The following is a 7,341-nucleotide window of genomic DNA, read 5'->3' on the forward strand; positions in this document are numbered from 1 at the left end:
CACCACACCTGGCTAATTTTTGTATTTTTAGTAGAGACAGAGTTTCACCATGTTGGCCAGGCTGGTCTCAAACTCCTGAGCTCAAGTGATCTGTCGGCCTTGGCCTCTCAAAGTGCTGGAATTACAGGTATGAGCCACTGCAGCTGGCCCCCCTTTGATATTTGAGTGAAGAAATACTCTCCTACCTATTGGTCATAAAGCATGTAGCTAAGGGAACCACTGTCAGCCATTTCGCAACAGAAAGATCCCTATGAAGACAGGAATCAAATAGCAAGGAAGAGTTACTGCAATGTGGTATAGACAGGATGCCAGTTCATGGTCACATTCTTTGAACTACTAGATCAACTTCTCCCTACAGCTATCTCTGCCTTTAGACTTAGTCACATGACTCAATAAATTCCCTTTATCATTTAAGCTAGTTTGACTTGCCAGTTTATTTCTCTAAATCAAAGGAATTCTAACTGATCTGTTGGTTGTCAACTTTGCATTATACTACCCACTTGTAACATCTCTGCCTTGAAGAGGAGAAACCAGGAACATTTCCTGGAATCCCCTATCCTTTATAGTTCCAACTTAGGATGTGGCAGTGAGAGGTGCTATGTTAGTCCCTTTTGCCTGCTATAACAAAATGGCACAGATTGAGTAGCTTATAAACAACAGAAAGTTATTTCTCACACTTCTGGAGGCTGGGAAATCCAAGGTCAAGGTACTGGTAGATTCTTTGTCTGGTGAGGGCTCATTTTCTGATTCAGAAAGCCTGGCCAAGGTTTGTTTTTTTGTTTTTTTTTTTTAGAGACGAAGTTTCACTCTTGTTGCCCAGGCTAGAGTGCGTCCGATGGCACGATCTCGGCTCACTGCAACCTCTGCCTCCTGGGTTCAAGCGATTCCCCTGCTTCAGCCTCCCAAGTAGCTGGGATTACAGGCATTTGCCACCAAGCCCGGCTAATATTGTATTTTTAGTAGAGATGAGGTTTCTCCATGTTGCTCAGTCTGGTCCCGAACTCCTGACCTCAGGTGATCTGCCTGCCTTGGCCTCCCAAAGTGCTGGGATTACAGGTGTGAGCTACCATACCCAGCCTGGGATCTCTTTTATAAGGGAACTAATCCCATTCATGAGGGTTCTGCCTTCATAACCTAATCACTTATCAAAGGGCCCATTTCCTAATACCATTACCTTAGGGGTTAGACTTCAATATATGACTTCTGGGGAGACATTCAGTCCATAGTAGGTACTCACAACAAAATAAAAAGGCAAAGCAAGGAAGCTTTTATTCTCAGGCTGTGGAAGCCCCATGGACTTCTCCCAGTAAGTTGTGGCCATTTTCAGTTTCTCAATTTTTCCACCAGCTCCCACTTTGCAGTTGTGTCAGCCAGTCATAAAACAACTTCTCAGACTTCCGAGCAAGCTCCTGCTTTGAGGCCACGGTGGCCATAAATGGCAGCTTCTCAGGCTCCTCCACAATCTCTGGTTTCTTATATTTCTCCATAAGTTCAACTTTTTCATCAATTCCAATGCTTCAAGCCAAAGTCATTAGTGAATGTTCTGCAGTCTTTCAGCTGCAGCTCCAGACCTTCACTCCTCCAGCTTCTCCTACATCCATCTAACCCTCATTTCCTACATTAAATCTCTTTATTCCCGAACACTTGCCATGACTTTGTTTTCTCATTATACCCAGTTATTAGTAAGAGAAGCAATTTCCAGGAAGCTCAAATTTCAGGATAAAAACTTTCATTGGATTTAAAGGTATTAATGATCTCATTGCCAGTGATAACGGCATTGGTGGTCCATGGCATACAGTAGTAAAATAGTCGTTACCTTGAATGACAGAGAAGTTGCTGCAATAAGATTGTATAATGGAAATAAAGGGTACAAGGATTGTGCAGTGGGTTGACAATTTCAACGTACACTGGAGAACTTAAAAGAAAGAAAAAGATAAGCTCAAGGCTTTAAATTCCTACTTCAAGGCCTGGATAAGGAACCAGAATGTTTCTTATCTCCCTGGAAAAAAAAGAAAAAAAATCTTGGCCAGGCGCAGTGGCTCACACCTGTAATCCCAGAACTTGGGGACCAAGGTGGGCAGATCACAAAGTCAAGAGATCGAGACCATCCTGCCCAACATAGTGAAACCCCATCTCTACTCAAAATACAAAAATTAGCTGGGTGTGGTGGTGCATGCCTGTAGTCCCAACTACTCAGGAGGCTGAGGCAGGAGAGTCACTTGAACCCGGGAGGTTGCAGTGAGCCAAGATCGCAGAGGTTGCAGTGAGCTGAGATTGTGCCACTGTACTCCAGCCTGGTGACAGGGCGAGACTCCATCTCAAAAAAAAGAAAAAATAGAAAAAAATATATTGCCTTATGTAGCTACATGGTCAGGATTTTTGAAAACTGAACCTAAATTCTGATCATACAGATGGCTGAATTACAAAGCAAATGGAATTAACTTGCATGATCTCCTAGGTTAAAGTTAAGATATTGATCAGGAAAGAGTGAAACTTTGGAAATTAGAGTTTGAACGAATTCCAGTGAAGCAGAGGACCTTCAGCCTCAAAATTCTGCCAAACCTTCTTTGTAAACAAACATTCTTCCTCTATGTAGTAGACAGAATAATGGTCTACAAAGATGTCCATGTTCAAATCCATAAAGTCTGTGAATATGTTTCTTTACATGGGAAGAGGGACATTGTAGGTTGTTCAGATGGAAAAATTATCCTAGATTATCCAGGTGGGCCCAAGGTAATCACAAGCGTTCTTGTAAGAGGGGGACAGGAGGGTCAGGGTCAGATTACTTAGAGAGATTGAAGGTGCTGCACTACTGGCTTTGAAGATGAAGGGAGAAGGCCACGTGCCAAGGAATGAGGGTGACCTCTGGAAGCTGGAGAAAGCAAGGAAAGAAATTCTCCTTAAAATCTCCAGAAGAACACAGCCCTACTGACACCTTAATTTAGTCCAGAGAGACCTTCGGAGTTGCAAGATAATAAGTGGGTTATTTTAAGCCACTAAATTTATGGTAACTTGATATAGCAGCAATAGAAATCCGGTCCATGTACTGCTGTAGAGATTAGTCTTTCCTTGCCTAAATAACCTGTAATGACCACTCCTGAAGTAGTTGCTTTGCAGAGGACTACCGATGCTCCTTAAGACCCCCACCTATCAACTTTCATGTCATTGCTTCTAGATGAATAACTAGACTCGAGACTAGACTCAAATCCTTGATGACCCCAGCAGAACAAGTACATTACATAATATTCTACAATGTTGACCACAGTTGAACACATTCAGACAGCTATTTGTAAAGATTGCTAAAATATATTTTTTTCAACGGGGACACACTATTCACGTGGACTAGAACATGAGAAGCAGCTTTTGGGTCTGCTGGTAGCTTCACTTTATGGCTAACTGGCAGTCTAGGTGATGTATAGCTCTATTTGTGGGGGCTGACTTTTTTTCCTTCATATTACACCATGGTTGTAAGATGATGATAATGATCCAGTAGAAAGAGAAAAACTGGTGATGTAGGGGCAGAAATGGGGGATAATTGCAGAAGCCAAGTTCTTAAAAAGCTGAGAGGAGATGGAATCCAGTACACAAGGTGAAGTAGAGACAGTTCATGTGTTCTGTAGGAAGGAAGGAAGGAAGCTTATGTGAACTGATGTAACTCAGTTAGTAGGTTTGGTGTTAAACATAATCAGTCCTGATTCCTTTCATTTTTCTCAGTCAGTTAAGAAATCTGTCATTAGCTAAGGGTGTGGACAGGGGAGGAGATTTAAGGATATTAGAGAAAGTGGAAGAGCAAATTCACTAGTTCCGGGGAGTTTAAGACTAACAAAAATGAAAGACAAAGGACAGAACCCACACAGAGCCTTGCTGAATACTATTAGAGATGTACCTCTAAGATCTGAGAACCACTCCCTCCAGAAACCTCCGGGAGGGTATCATTGATTTATCTTTTTAGGATGTGGTCACTTAAGCAGTTACAATCTGTCTTCTGATCTCTTCAGCCCACTCTTATTTCTCCACCTTGATCATGAGGACTCCTGAGAAACCCAGGAAATAAACTCTCTTTTGAGTTGTGTACCAAAGCATGACTCCCTTCTCTGAACTCTTCTAACCAGATGTGGTCCCTTGCTGCCAATTTTACATGATCCCACCCCCACCTTCCTTGCCATCGCCAAGTCCGGCAGTGGAAACCTGACCCAAACTGGTCAGTTGGATTTTATGTCCTGGAGTTGAAATTGGGATACTGGGTCTCTAAGCAGTTGACCAGAGGTGCTGGAGGTAGGAAGAAATTTTACTACAGGACTGAGCAGCATTTTTGCACCATGTGGATGAAAGACGCTGAGAACATAGATTTGAGGGTGAAGGGGAGAGAGAGAAAGAATGAAGCAGGGACAAGAGGCCACATGGTCCTGACAAGATGCAGATGGTATCTGCCTTGATTCTCAATGACATTTCAGTCACTGATTTCTGTCCTCAGCTGAACTTCCTCCCTTGGATTATATGCAGTCCTCTTAGTTTTCTTGAATTCACTTTTATACATGAGCAAATCTGAGTACATTTCTGTAACTTGTAACCCAAAGAACCTGATGAAGAGCTTTATTAAATGCTATGCTAAAATCAGGATTTACTCTGTAGCATTTTGTTAATCTACTAGTCTAATAACCAGTTCTGTCAGAAAAAAAAAGGAAGTGACATAAGGCTGGACAATTATTTAGTGACTCAATGAATACTCTTGGGAGACTTGAAAAGAAAAAAAAATAGCCACTACATTCTTACAATACAGCTTATTTTTTTAATCATTGAAAATCTTATCTAATTTGAAAAACGTAAAAATATGGCTAGGCATGGTGGCCTCATGCTGTAATCTCTGCACTTTGGGAGGCTGAAGTGGGCAGGTTGCCTGAGCTCAGGAGTTTGAGACCAGTCTGGCCAACATGGTGAAATTCTGTCTCTACTAAAAATACAAAAAATTACCTGGGCTTGACAGCACACGCCTGTAGTCCCAGCTACTTGGGAGACTGCGGCACAAGAATTGCTTGAACCAAGGAGGCAACACAGTGAGACTCTGTCTCCAAAAGAAAGAAAAAGGAAAAACATTAAAATATAGGCAAATCACTCATAAGATCATAAGACTAGCTTCTGAATAAAACTACTATGAGCAGTTTTATGTATTTCACACCAGTTTTTTCCTTATGTGTTTGGTTTAAACAATGAAATTAGAGTACAAAATACAATTGCATTTCCTACTTTTCTCATTAGATATTATGCCATACATATTTCCTATATTCCTTGCTACATAATCTTCATAGCTAAAATTATAATGGATGCCTAAAATTCTATTGAATATGCTATAAAAATAAGACTGCAGTGGTTATCTAGCACTCACCAGTTTGAAATTCCAAACTTAGTGAATATGTCTATTTTTGTCACTAGAGAAGTTCTCTTTGGTAGGGTTAGAAATAGTTAATCATACTACCATTTCATGCTTCCTTCAAGATTAATATTCATCATCTTTGTGTGTGTGTGTGTGAGAATCACTTTTTGATGAACAATTCAGCCTCCTAGTTACCCTCATACAAGGAAGGCATCACCCTTTATGGCAGCTATAAAGGTCAAGCCATTGGAAAGAAAGCCTTCTTTTGTTCTTACAATTGTACATTACTAAATAAATGAATTGGTGTTTTGGATTTTGCAGTGGTGCCTTGTGAGTTTGATTGTGTGGTCACACAGTCTGAAAACTAGACTTTGGTCTATGATAAGTATACTAAGATATTGCCACCCTGTGGCCCTTCTGGGGAGGCTGGCCAGCCCCCTTCATTCCCATTGCTGTCTTCTGAGCTTTGTCCTTGCTGATTATGGAAGACCTCAAAACTGAAACAGACAGAAGACAGCCAAACAATTGCAGAGCAATTTGCAGAACCTAGCAGAGAAAAGGATAGGGTAACCTCATCTGTACTCAGAGCTTCAAATATTGTCTCATAATGATAACTTTTAAGGTGTCAGATTTCTGTTCATTGTTATTCTCTGTCATTTCAGCTGTCTTCTATACATACATATTTGGCATTATCCTGATTTTCCTCCTCTCCTTCCTTCAACATTTTACTTAAAACCCTCTTGATCAGTTTGGCATGTTTCTGGGAAAATATGTTTTACCACTCTGCCCCTAGCCAAGATTATCCAACGATGTGATTCAGGAAACCAAACTATGCAGCTGTATATCTACACACCATACCCCTCTTCTTCCCTCCCATTGCCAATCTTCTACAGAAAGCACTGTTGAGAATGTTGTTTGTATTTCCCAGTACTTCATATTCTGGCCCAGCATCTCAAAATCTTTAATATACATCCTAGATTTCTTCCCTCAAAATCAGTGAAAGCAGATAGTGATCACTGCATTTGATAAGACTGTAGACGAGGGGTCCCCAACCACTGGGCTACAAAGTGGTACTGATCTGTGCCTGTTAGGAACTGGGCCACACAGCAGGAGGTGGGTGGCAGGCGAGTGAGCACTGCAGCCTGAGCTCCGCCTCCTGTCAGATCAGCAGTGGCATTAGATTCTCAGAGGAGTTCGAACTCTACTGTGAACCACTCAGGTGAAGGATCTAGGTTGGGCACTGCTTATACGAATCTAATGCCTGATGATCTGAGGTGGTACTGAGGCAGTGATGCTGGAGAGTGGCTTCCAGTACAGATTAACATTAGCATAGAGGGTTGACTGCACAGAAATAATAATAAATCAGTTGCTTGCAGACTCATATCAAAACCTTATCAGCAAGTGACAATTAAGCTGCATCTGGTAGCAGGCTTTAAAGTGGCCGGTGAGTCGATGTACTTCAGTTGTACAGCTGCCTCTGGTGGCAGGCTTTAAGTCAGAATCTGACATTTTATTTTAGTCCATATGTGGTCTGCCCTTTCTTTGATTTACCACTCTGTCTGTGCCTCTTTCCATCACTGTGCACTTGTCTCAGTCACAGTTTTGGTAAGCCCACAAGCTAGCCCTAGCCAAAATGAGAAAAAGCAAATGTCACTGGAGAGAGTTTCTTTAAAAAGGGGGAAAGACCCGGGCTGGGAGTAGTGACTCACGCCTGTAATCCCAGCACTTTGGGAGGCCAAGGCGAGCGGATCACAAGGTCAAGAGATCCTGACCATCCTGGCCAACATGGTGAAACCCCATCTCTACTAAAAATACAAAAATTAGCTGGGCATGTTGGTGCACACCTGTAGTTCCAGCTACTCAGGAGGCTGAGGCAGGAGAATTGCTTGAACCCGGGAGGTGGAGGTTGCAGTGAGCTGAGATCACACCACTGCACTCCAGCCTGGCAACAAAGTGAAACTCCATCTCAG

The sequence above is a fragment of the Cebus imitator genome, unplaced genomic scaffold, assembly GCF_001604975.1.
Source record: "Cebus imitator isolate Cc_AM_T3 unplaced genomic scaffold, Cebus_imitator-1.0 Scaffold64, whole genome shotgun sequence".
Taxonomy (NCBI): domain Eukaryota; kingdom Metazoa; phylum Chordata; class Mammalia; order Primates; family Cebidae; genus Cebus; species Cebus imitator.